Source organism: Tachyglossus aculeatus, chromosome 4 (assembly GCF_015852505.1).
Source record: "Tachyglossus aculeatus isolate mTacAcu1 chromosome 4, mTacAcu1.pri, whole genome shotgun sequence".
NCBI lineage: Eukaryota > Metazoa > Chordata > Mammalia > Monotremata > Tachyglossidae > Tachyglossus > Tachyglossus aculeatus.
The window spans coordinates 18,095,482-18,108,366 of record NC_052069.1 but is presented as its reverse complement, the minus strand read 5'-3'; the positions used below and the strand labels follow the sequence as shown (position 1 = coordinate 18,108,366).

Genomic DNA, 12,885 nt, shown 5'->3' with positions numbered 1-12,885 from the left:
TAATTTTATTTATTGTATTGATGTCTGTTTACTCGTACTGAGACTGTGAGCCTGTTGTTGGGTAGGGGCTGTATCTGTTGCCGAATTGTACTTTCCAAGTGCTTAGTAGAGTGTTCTGCACACCATAAGTGCTCAATAAATACAATTGAATGAATGAATGAATGTCTGTCTCCCCCTCTCTAGACTGAGAGCTCGTTGTGGGCAGGGATTGTCACTGTTTATTGTTGTATTGTACTTTCCCAAGTGCTTAGTACAGTGCTCTGCACACAGTGAGCGTTCAATAAATATGATCGAATGAATTGAATAAATGAAAGAACCCAGGTCCTCTGATTCCCAGACCAGGGCATTTTCCACTAGCGGCTTCTCAACTTCTTTACTTCTTTTCCTTCCTCTTATTCAGATCGATGGTTTTTGACCAACACACTTGCGGGATCCTTTTCCTTCTTTCCCTATGCTGCTCTCTAGACTTTAATTCTACAGTTTCCTTTAAAGAGGCCACATTCAATATCTTTCCTCATGATATTATGCGATGATCTTAGGGCTCAGCCAGGAAATGCAAATACGAATGAAAAGTATCAAACTTGAATGTAGAAATATAAGTGCATTTTTGAAAATAAAGAGTGCTATACAAATTCAAGGTATTGATTTTATAGAAATAGGCATGTTAATTGTTATTTTTTTAGAAGTACACACATTCTGAAGTGTGTTCCATTACAGGACAATTAAAATTCCTGTTCAAGTTAGGGATGGTTCTCAATTCCCTTTTTTAAAATATATTCCTATGCAAATATATCTTTCTACAAAGGGTTAAGCAAAGCAAGGCATGTTGAATTTCTTTTAGGCTGTCTGATTTCCTTTGCGTGCAGTTCATTTTCTTTCAGACCTCAAGCAAGAGGACACAGCAGGAGTCACATAACTTGATTATACTGGTGGCCCTTTTAGCTGCTCAGAAGCTTTCTTCTCATTTTCTTTAACAAACAGTTTGATCTCAGTTCACCTTACTATTAGAGGCTGGAATGGAAAATTATTTAAACCAATGCTTTTATGTTAGGGATAAGAATGTTGGCTTTTTTTGCTCTCAGTTCTATGTGATTCTGTGAGGTTTTGTCTACTTACAAAAAGAACCCAATTAAAAATGTCATGAAAACTGATGGAAACTCTGTCTACTACAGTCACAAAAAAGGTCCTTAATCCTTAAAAACTAAGCGCTTCACTGTGCATGGGAACGAGTCACAATATTCTAAATTCAATAATGCAAGATCTTGCAATTTAGCCTAGTAGACCTTTTCCTTTGAAGCCTAGTAACGGCCTTCTTCCTAACTTCATTTTTAAATTTTTATTGAAAACATTAAAAATCGGGCATTGCTTCAAAGCATAGTTTGCAGTTGAGATGCCTCCTTGGTTTACACTGTGCTTACTTAACAATAACAGGCAGAGTGCAACTTGGGAAAAAAGCTCACAATTCTTAATGGAGTTTCAGCGTCTAATATTAGATGAAACACAAAAACCCCTGAAGTGTTCATCTCCACATTTCTTTCTGTTTCTTAAACCCTCTACTCTCCAAGTCATGTCCCAAAGGCAAATATTTTGGTAATGCCCAAATTGAAAAAGCAACCACATCTAAGCTCTAGACTTTACATCAGAGGAGTTGTCGCTGGTAGAAACCTCAAATCTAGCCTTATGGCAAGGAGGAGAGTAACCTATTGGATAGAGCATAGGTCTAGGGGTCAGAAGGACCTGGGTTCTACTCCCGCCTCCTCCACTTGTCTGCCCTGTGACCTTGAGTAAGTCACTTAACTTTTCTTTGCCTCAGTTCCCTCATCTATAAAATGGGGATGAAGACTTTGAGCCCTACGTGGGACAGGGATCGTGTCCAACCCAATTATCTTGTATATACCCCAGTGCTTAGAACAATGCCTGGCACACGTCATATGCTGTTTTATACTTTTGAGTCGTGTCCGACCCATAGAGACGCCAGGGGATACATCTCTCCTGGAATGCCCCGCCTCCATCTGCAATCATTCTGGTAGCGTGTCCATAGAGTTTTCTTGGTAAAAATACAGAAGCCATTTACCATTTCCTCCTTCCATGCAGTAAACCAGAGTCTCCGCCCTTGACTCTCTCCCATGCTGCTGCTGCCGCCCAGCACAGGTGAGTTTTTAGACTGTGAGCCCACTGTTGGGTAGGGACTGTCTCTATATGTTGCCAACTTGTACTTCCCAAGCGCTTAGTACAGTGCTCTGCACACAGTAAGCGCTCAATAAATATGATTGATTGATTGATTTGACCAGTAGCAGATGGCCTTCCACTCGCTAGCCATTGCCCAAGCTAGGAATGGAATGGGTAGGCCTCTGCTTGTCTCTTCCTCCCTCAGTAGAAATTGGTAGAGTACTGAAAACTCTCCAGGTGTCACCCTGAGAGGTGCTGGCACAAGGTAAATGCTTAATAAATACTATTATTATTGTTATTTGGGAAGCATCATGGCCAATTGGGAAAAGCCTGGACTTGGGAGTGACAGGAATTGAGTTTTAATCCTGGCTCTGCCAGTTGCCTGCTGTGTCATCTTGGACAAGCCACTGTGTTTCCCTGTGCCTCAGTTTCCTTCTCTGTAAGAGAAGCAGCGTGGCTTAGTGGAAAGAGCAGGGCTTGGGAGTCAGAAGTCATGGGTTCTAATCCCAGCTCTGCCACTTGTCAGCTGTGTGACTTTGGGCAAGTCACTTAACCTCTCTGGGCCTCAGTTAGCTCATCTGTAAAATGGGAAATAAGACTGTGAGCCCCACGTGGCACAACCTGATGACATTGCATCTACCCCAGTGCTTAGAACAGTGCTCGGCACATAGTAAGTGCTTAAGCTCTCCTACTGAGAGCTCACCTCCTCCAGGAGGCCTTCCCCCTACTGAGAGCTCACCTCCTCCAGGAAGCTTTCCCAGACTGAGCCCCCTTTTTTTCCCTCTTCTTCCCCATCCCCCCTGCCCTACCTCCTCCCCCTCCCCACAACACCTGTATATATGTTTGTACAGATTTATTATTCTATTTATTTTACTTGTACATATTTACTATTCTATTCATTTTGTTAATGCTGTGCATCTAGCTTTACTTCTATTTATTCTGATGACTTGACACCTGTCCACATGTTTTGTTTTGTTGTCTATCTCCCCCTTCTAGACTGTGAGCCCACTGTTGGGTAGGGACCGTCTCTACATGTTGCCAACTTGTACTTCCCAAGCACTTAGTACAGTGCTCTGCACACAGTAAGCGCTCAATAAATATGATTGAATGAATGAATGCCAACATTATTATCATTATTATTAAGATGGTTATTAAATGCTTGTCTCTCCTACTTAGACTGTGAACCCCATGTGGGCAGGGACTGTGTCTGACCTGATTAACTTGTCTCTGCAGAAGCACTTAGTGCTTGACATATAGTAAATGCTTGAGTACTTCCTGTGTTCCAAGCATTGCACTAAGTGCTTGGCAGAGTACATTGCAACAGTCATGTTCCCTGCCCACAAGGAACTTAGAGTCTAGAGAGCTTAACAAATGTGACAACAATAACTTGCTATAATTCACATGACATTTAATAATAATTATGGCATTTATTAAGCACTTGCTATGTGCAAAGCACTGTTCTAAGCACTGGGGAGTTTACAAGGTGATCAGGTTGTCCCACGTGGGGTTCACAGTCTTAATCCCCATTTTACAGATGAGGTACCTGAGGCACAGAGAAGTTAAGTGACTTGCCCAAAGTCACACAGCTGACAAGTGGCAGAGCTGGGATTTGAACCAATGACCTCTGACTCCAAAGCCCGGGCTCTTTCTATCAATCAATCATATTTATTGAGCGCTTACTGTGTGCAGAGCACTGTACTAAGTGCTTGGGAAGGGCAAGTTGGCAAAATATAGAGAGAGTGCCTACCCAATAGTGGGCTCACAGTCTAGAAGGGGGAGACAGAGAACAAAACCAAACATATTAACAAAATAAACTAAATAGAATAGATATGTACAAGTAAAATAAATAGAGTAATAAATATGTACAAACATATATACATATATATAAGTGCTGTGGGGAAGGGAAGGAGGTAAGACAGGGGGATGGAGAGGGGGACGAAGGGGAGAGGAAAGAGGGGGCTCCGTCTGGGAAGGCCTCCTGGAGGAGGTGAGCTCTCAGCAGGGCCTTGAAGGGAGGAAGAGAGCTAGCTTGGAGGATGGATGTGTGGAGGGCGGGCATTCCAGGCCAGGGGGAGGACATGGGCCGGGGGTCGACGGCGGGACAGGCGAGAATGAGGCACGGTGAGGAGATTAGCGGCAGAGGAGCGGAGGGTGCGGGCTGGGCTGGAGAAGGAGAGAAGGGAGGTGAGGTAGGAGGGGGCGAGATGATGAAGAGCCTTGAAGCTGAGGGTGAGGAGTTTCTGCCTGATGCACAGATTGATTGGTAGCCACTGGAGATTTTTGAGGAGGGGAGTAACATGCCCAGAGCGTTTCTGGACAAAGACAATCCGGGCAGCAGCATGAAGTATGGATTGAAGTGGGGAGAGACAAGAGGATGGGAGATCAGAGAGAAGGCTGATGCAGTAGTCCAGACGGGATAGGATGAGAGCTTGAATGAGCAGGGTAGCGGTATGGATGGAGAGGAAAGGGCGGATCTTGGCAATGTTGTGGAGCTGAGACCGGCAGGTTTTGGGTGATGGCTTGGATGTGAGGGGTGAACGAGAGAGCGGAGTTGAGGATGACACCAACGTTGCAGGCTTGTGAGACGGGAAAGATGGTAGTGCCGTCAACAGTGATGGGAAAGTGAGGGAGAGGGCAGGGTTTGGGAGGGAAGACAAGGAGTTCAGTCTTGGACATGTTGAGTTTTAGGTGGCGGGCAGACATCCAGATGGAGATGTCCTGAAGGCAGAGGGAGATGCGAGCCTGGAGGGAGGGGGAGAGAGCAGGGGCAGAGATGTAGATCTGGGTGTCATCAGCGTAGAGATGATAGTTGAAGCCGTGGGAGCGAATGAGGTCACCAAGGGAGTGAGTGTGGATAGAAAACAGAAGGGGACCAAGAACTGAACCTTGGGGAACCCCCACAGTAAGGGGATGGGAGGGGGAGGAGGAGCCTGCAAAAGAGCCACACTGCTTCCCCAGTCTTATTTCAGCTGGCTCAGCAAAAACTAAATCACTAAAGCAGAATGGCCTAGTGGCTACAGAATGGGCCTGGGAGTCAGAAGGACCTGGGTTCTAATCCCGGATCTTCCCCTTGTCTGCTGTCTGACCTTGGGCAGGTCACTTTACTTCTCTGTGTCTCAGGTAACTCATCTGGAAAATGGGGATAAAGACTATGAGATACACGGGAGACATGGACTTGTGTTCAACTTGATTAGCTTGTATAATAATAATAATGATGGTATTTGTTAGGTGCTTACTATGTGCTAAGCACTGTTCTAAGCACTGGGGTAGATACAAGGTAATGAGGTTTTCCCGCGGGGGCTCACAGTCCTAATCCCCATTTTCCAGATGAAGTAACTGAGTCACAGAGAAGTTAAGCGACGCCCAATGTCACACAGCTGATAAGTGGCAGCTAGACTGTGAGCCCGTTGTTGGGTAGGGACTGTCTCTATATGTTGCCAACTTGTACTTCCCAAGTGCTTAGTACAGTGCTCTTCACACAGTAAGCGCTCAATAAATAGGATTGATTGAATGAATGAATGAAAGTGGCAGAGCCACAACCTCTGACTCCCAAACCGTGCTCTTTCCACTATGCCACGCTGCTGCCCCAGTGTATCTACCCTAGCACTTAGAACAGAACCTGGCACACAGAAAGCACTTAGAATAGAACCTGGCACACAGAAAGCACTTAACAAATACTTTTAAAAAAATGCTCGAGGTTTGGGCAGACCTCTGCAAATGTTCCATATGATATCATTACATCATGCTACCTGCTCAGCATAACACACATGCCATCACACGTTTCTGAGTATTGGCAAATTCCATCCCTGGTCCCCCAGGGAGGAAACTGACCACTCCAGAAGCAGGGCTTAGAGGCTTAGTCTGGGAATCATAAAGACCTAGATTCCAATCCTGACTCTACCACATCATCATCATCAATCGTATTTATTGAGCGCTTACTGTGTGCAGAGCACTGTACTAAGCGCTTGGGAAGTACAAGTTGGCAACATATAGAGACATTCCTACCCAACAGTGGGCTCACAGTCTAAAAGGGGGAGACAGAGAACAAAACCTGTCCGCTGTGTGACCTGTGTGACTTCTCCGGGCCCCGGTTACCTCATTTTTAAAAATGGGGATTAAGAGTGTGAGCCCCATATGGGACAGGGACTGTGTCCAACCTGATTAACTTGTATCTACACAAGAGAGGCCTTCCCAGACTGAGCCCCCTCCTTCCTCTCCCCCACCTCCCCCTCTCCATCCCCCCCGCCTTACCTCCTTCCCCTCCCCACAGCACCTGTATCTAGCTTCATATGTATATATGTTTGTACATATTTATTACCCTATTTATTTATTTATTTTACTTGTACATATTTATTCTACTTATTTTATTTTGTTAATATGTTTTGTTTTGTTCTCTGTCTCCCCCTTCTAGACTGTGAGCCCACTGTTGGATAGGATATGTTGCCAACTTGTACTTCCCAAGCACTTAGTACAGTGCTCTGCACACAGTAAGTGCTCAATATGATTGAATGAATGAATCTACCCGGTGCCTAGAACAGTGTCTGGCACATAGTAAGCGCTTAACAAATACCATAAGTGTTATTACTATTAAACCTTCACAGGAACGAACAACCAAGAAAAGATGTGACATCTCTGAAATATTTGCCTGCACAGACCAAATCTCTTGGGAAGTGTTTATACAGAGTGAGTGTGAAAAGCACAGTGGAAAGCAAAATTCTACTCTGTCCTATAGTTATACCTAAAGAGAAAAAAGTCATGTTGAGGGCTTCTTGGGGCTCAAAGCCAACTCACTCACCAACACTGTTTCCACTGCTCATCAAGGGATCTTATTTTTACCTCACAAAGAGAAGAATTAGTATCCACCCTACCCTCTGTGCAGACAGCCTGTTTAGTTTGTTCCCAGGACTCAAACCCAGTGTAGCCATAACACAGCTGTGTCAGCTTTAGAAGCATTCTGGGCACATAGCTTTATTACCAGTATACCATGAGGAATGGCATTCTCTGAATTTGTATTCAGGACACCTGTTCAAAGACATACTTGAGTATAAATTTGGCCTGGTCTTTGTGGCTCCCTGAGAATTTTGTGTTAACTCAATACACTTACGTTCTATCCATTTCACCGGTGCTGCTGAGGGAGAAATCTAGTTCCCTTATGAGGTTATGTGGTCTCCGGAGTAAATATTCTAGCTTCATATCCTATCATTTCCTGCAGAGTATCCTACTGGAAAGATGATCAGAGGATCTAGGTTCTAATCCCAGCTCTGACACTTGCCCATTGTGTAGCCTTGGGCAAGTCACTTTACTCCTCTGGGTCTCAGTCCCCTCATCAGTAAAATGGGAGCTTGAACCCTGTCCTCCCTCCTACTTAGATTGTGAACCCTATGTGGGACCTGATTATCTTGTTTCTACACCAGTGCTTAACATATTCAGAGCTTGACATATAGTAAGTGCTTAACAACTACCACAATCATTATTAACATGAAGGTCACTTCTATTCATTTTAAAGAGCATCTGATAGGTGTAATCAATGCAGAATCAATTCAGATGAGGAAAAATCCACTGAAGAGGGAACTTTTCTCTGAATTATAGTTTGGAACATTCCTCAGGGGACCATGGAGTACAAATCCCTGTCATGGCCATGGCAGCCTTCTTATTTTGGGGGTCTGCTCCGAGGAGAAGTTTTTCCTCTGTTTATGAAACTTTCATGATCAGAATTTCTTCCCCCAAACTGAAATTCCTCAGGTGGCTATTAAATCCCATTGCCACTTGCCTCTGTCACCTGTACTTGAAGACCATTTAGCCTTATCCTGCCTCTTGAACCACATAACACCAATTCCATTAACCCATCCTCAAAGGTCTCATTTACTAAGCCTCTATTCATTGTTGTAGCTCTTCTCTGAACCTCTTAATGCACCTCTTGAAGCACAGAGCCTAGATTCGGTCTACTCAGCTCAACTGAATAATTGCAAAAGAAACTCTAGATGGATTTCTAACAGAAAATCCTGGCAGATGTGAGTTCTAATAAGTGAGTCCTCAGCAGAGAGAGACAAGATCTAAGAACAAGGATGAAATAAAAATATTGGTAGAGTGAGAAAGTAGCCATAGTCATCCCTCCACCCTGTAACAATATTGGGGACCCTGGCCCACTAATTCCTGAAAGTTGCCAGCACAATGGCAGGGATTGTGTCTGCTAATTTCTCTTGAATGGTGCTCTCCCAAGATCTATCAACAGTAATCTGCACATGGTAAATGCTCAATAAATACCACTGATTGATATGGCACACAGTAAGCGCTCAATAAATATGATTGATGATGATGATGATGATGGAGCACTTAACTTGCTTGGGTGTTGCATGTTTTGGACAAAACAGAACTCCTCATCTTCCCACCCAAACCCTGTCCTCCCTTTGTCTTTCCCATCACTGTATCATTCATCATCATGATCAGTGGTGCTTACTATATGCAGAGCACTAAAATAAACACTTGGAAGACTAATAATAATAATAATTGTGGCATTTGTTAAACACTTAATGTGTGCCAGACACTGTACTAAGCACTGGAGTGGAGACAAGCAGATTGGGTCCCTGTCCCACATGGAACTCACAGTCTCAATCTCCATTTTATAAATGAGGTAACTGAGGCTGAGAGAAGTTAAGTGACTTGCCTAAGGTCACACAGCAGACAAGCGGCAGTTAGAGCTCATGACCTTCTTACTCCCAGGCCTATGCTCTATCCATTATTTTTATTTATTTATTTATTTATTTATTTTTAGAGCACTTACTGTGTGCAGAGCACTGTACTAAGCGCTTGGGAAGTACAAGTTGGCAACAAATAGAGACGGTCCCTACCCAACAACGGGCTCACAGTCTAGAAGGGAGAGACAGACAACAAAACTAAACATGTGGACAGGTGTCAAGTCATCAGAATAAATAGATTTTATGCCACGTTGCTTCACCAAGTTGGCAGGCATGTTCCCTGCCCACAGTAAACTTGTAGTATGGAGGGGGAGACAGGCATTAATACAAATAATTTATAATATATAATTTAAAGCTATATACATAAGTGCTGCGGAGTTGACAGTACCACTAGGCTTCCTGTCTCCCAAACCTATAACTTTGGAATTATTCTCATCTCATCTCTCTCATTCACCCAACATATTCATTCTTTCACTAAATCCTGTCTGTTCAACCTTCGTAACACAGCTAACATCTGTGCTCTCTTCTCCATCCAAACTGCTACTATGCTGAACAAAGGACTTTTCTTATCCCTCCTTAACCACATCAGCCTCCTCACTAATCTCCCTGCCTCCTTTCTCTCCCCAGTCCACTCCATACTTCATTTTGCTGCCAGGATCTTTTTTCTAAAAAAACCTTCGGTCCACATCTCCCCCCACCTCAGAACCCTCCAGCAGTTGCCCATCCACCTCTACATCAAACAGAAGCTCCTTACCTTAGGCTTTAAAGCACTTTGTATGCTCAACTCCTCCTACCTTATTTCACTGATTTCCTCCTATCTTACCTCACTGATTTCCTCACTGTTCACGCCTGGAGAATTTCCAGTACTCTACCTGAATCAGCTACAGGAAGGAGAGTCAAGCAGAGGCTTACCCATTCCATTCCTAGCTTGGCCAGTGGCTAGTGAGTGGAAGGCCATCTGCTACAAGTCAAAACTCACCTGTGCTGGGCAGTAGCCATATGGGAGAGAGTTGAGGGCAGAGACTCGTTTACTGTGCAGAAGGAGGCAATGGTAAACTACTTCTGTATTTTTACCAAGAAAACTCTTTGGATACACTACCAGAACAATTGTAGATAGAGGTGGGGCATTCTGAGAGAGATGTGTCCATGAGCTGCTGTTGCCAGAGATGACTAGACAGCGTAATACAAGACAAAACCTCCAAGAGCCTTCTTTTTCTTTCTTCCACTCCCTTCTGTGTCACCCTTATTCCCTTTCCTCCTCCCCCTTCCCACAGCATATATACATATCCATAATTTATTTATTAATATTAATGTCTGCCTCCCCCTTTAGACTGTAAGCTCATTGTGGAAAGGGAATGTCTGTTATATTTTACTCTCCCAAATGCTTAGTACAGTGCTCTGCACACAGTAAGTGCTCAATAAATATGATTGGTTTTTTAAAAAGGTAATCCAAATACTAGTCTGGGTTGTTTGACAATGGTTATAGGAGAATGGGGAATGGGATAATTACATCATCATCAATCGTATTTATTGAGCGCTTACTATGTGCAGAGCACTGTAATTACATCATTTAACTTAATTACATCATTAAGTTAATTATGATGGAGGGGGGCAAAAAAAGATTTTCCTCTGAAATTAAGAAGTCTGTCAGAAATGCTCTTGTTATGTTAAAGAGTACATATTTTCAGTCCTCTAGAACTTTTCAATCTAATAAGGAAACTAGAAAAACATAGAACCAATGCATGGTAAAAAGACAGTTAAAATAGTACTAATAATCGTGATTTTTTTAAGCTCTGAATGGTGTAGATACAGGTGATCAGGTGTCCCATACAGGGCTCATAGTTGAAGTGGGAGGAGAAAAGATACTGATTCCTCATTTAACAGTGAGGGAACTGAAACATAAAGTTAGATGACTTGACCAAGGTAACACAAAAGGCAAGTAGCGGAGCTGGTATTAGAACACATGTCCACTGGCTTCCAACTCTGTGCACTTTACATTAGGCCATGCAGATGAAACAATCATGACTTACACTGGAAAATCTGTAGATTTAGTGAGGGCAGGCCTCTGGAAAAAAGATTGGCACGTGAGAAGCATTATGGCCTAGTGGGTAGAGCACAGACCAGGGAATCAGAAGGACGTGGGTTCTAATCCCAGCTCTGTCACTTGTCTGTTGTGTCACCTTGGGGAAGCTACTTCATTTCTCTGGGCCTCAGTTACCTCATCTGTAAAGTGGGGATTCATCCTGGGAGCCCCACGTGGGACAAGGATTGGGTGCAACCTGATTAGCTTGTATCTAATCAGAGAAGCAGCACGGCTCAGTGGAAAGAGCCCGGGCTTTGGAGTCAGAGGTCATGGGTTCAAGTCCCGGCTCCACCAATTGTCAGCTGTGTGACTTTGGGCAAGTCACTTAACTTCTCTGGGCCTCAGTTACCTCATCTGTAAAATGGGGATTAAGACTGTGAGCCTCCCACGGGACAATCTGATCACCTTGTAATCTCCCCAGCGCTTAGAACAGTGCTTTGCACATAGTAAGTGCTTAATAAATGCCATTATTATTATTATTATTATATAACCCAGGTCTTAGTATAGTACCTGGCACATGATAAGTGCTGAACAAATAACATAATGTGATCAATCAGTGGTATTTAATGAGTGCTGATTGTGTGCAGAGCACTACTATGGTCTTGGGAAAGTCTAATGGAGCTGGTAAGCCTATTCCTAACACACAAAGAGCTTACAGTCTAGAGGATGGTAGACTTAGAAGGCTATCAGAAATAAAATCTTCTCTCCCAGACAGCATTACCACTCCATCATGCAGGTTGCCTGGATGTTGTTTTTGCCAGGCATACATTGAAAAATGTTCTTGGAAAATAGGTGAGTCCCAAAACATTTGGCTTGTTAAAGGAATTAAACAGGGCCTTCTGTTAATAATAATAATAATAATTATGTTTTTGTAAAGAGCTGTGTGCCAGGCACTGTTCTAAGCACTGGAGTAGATACGAGATAATTGGGTTGAATGCAGTCACTGTCCCACATAGGGCTCACAGTCTTCACCCCTATTTTATAGATGAGGGAACTGAAGCCCAGAGAAGTGAAATGACTTGCTCAAGGTCACACAGCAGACAAGTGGCAGAGCCAGGATTAGAACCCATGACCTTCTGACTCCTGGGCCCATGCTCTATCCACTAGGCCACGCTGCTTCTCCATGCTTCTTCAGGGTCCTCACAATAATGTATGGCTGGAAATATTTGTCATAGGGACAAAGCCTGTATGACTTTGCCTTTTCATGGGCAAATGTTCCCCTCAGGTTGTTGAGAAGCTGCTTTTACTTACAGAGCTATCATTGGTTCCTCTTAGTCTACTGAATTAGGCTGTGGTTGTTCTTCCACATCTTGTCCTTTTTCTCTTTCTGTAATCATCTTTAAAGTTTTGCACAGATATTGCATTGACCTTGTAATATCATCTCCTGAGGTGTAACTAATTTGGTCGTGAGGGTTTCCTGGTTGCCACATATCACACAGTAACAGTTGGCAGGCAGTAATGATTGTAAATTCAGACTGTGAAGAGGGCTATAAAATAACATTATTGTAAGCAAAAAAAAAATAAAGACAACATGAAAGCAAAAATTCACCAAGGACTTCCCTCTCAACCAAAAGTGTTTTTAGATTTGAACTCAGCTATTGCAAAACATTTGGCTTCATTATGGACCAAATTCTCTGTAATAATTCCTTTTTTTTTTTTTACTATGGAGGATATTTTGGCTTTGCTGTTGCACAAAAAAGATATGAAAGAAGCCATCCATTTCATTTTCAAAGGTGCCCCTGAATGCTGAACTATCTCATCTTGCTAAGAAAACCCATCCCATTCTGGCTGACACTGTATTTGCAGAACTGTACCCCAGCACACTTTGAAACAGCTTGAAACTGGAAAATCAGAGGTTATAATGGAAAACACCACTCCCAATTTATCTCTTGCACAATGATGTGATTGGGGCCATGAGAATTCCGCTACAACGACAAT

At 43.3% G+C, this 12,885-nt stretch overlaps 1 protein-coding gene and 1 non-coding gene across 2 annotated transcripts in view; both read right to left on the bottom strand.

Moving 5' to 3' along the window:
- The window catches only part of C1QTNF7 (C1q and TNF related 7), a 180,419-nt gene that overhangs the window by 123,306 nt on the left and 44,228 nt on the right, over nt 1–12,885 (bottom strand). The window lies entirely within an intron of this gene.
- LOC119928066 lies at nt 2,287–2,424 on the bottom strand. Its single transcript, XR_005451022.1, has one exon. It is a non-coding gene; the product is annotated as a small nucleolar RNA SNORA7 (small nucleolar RNA).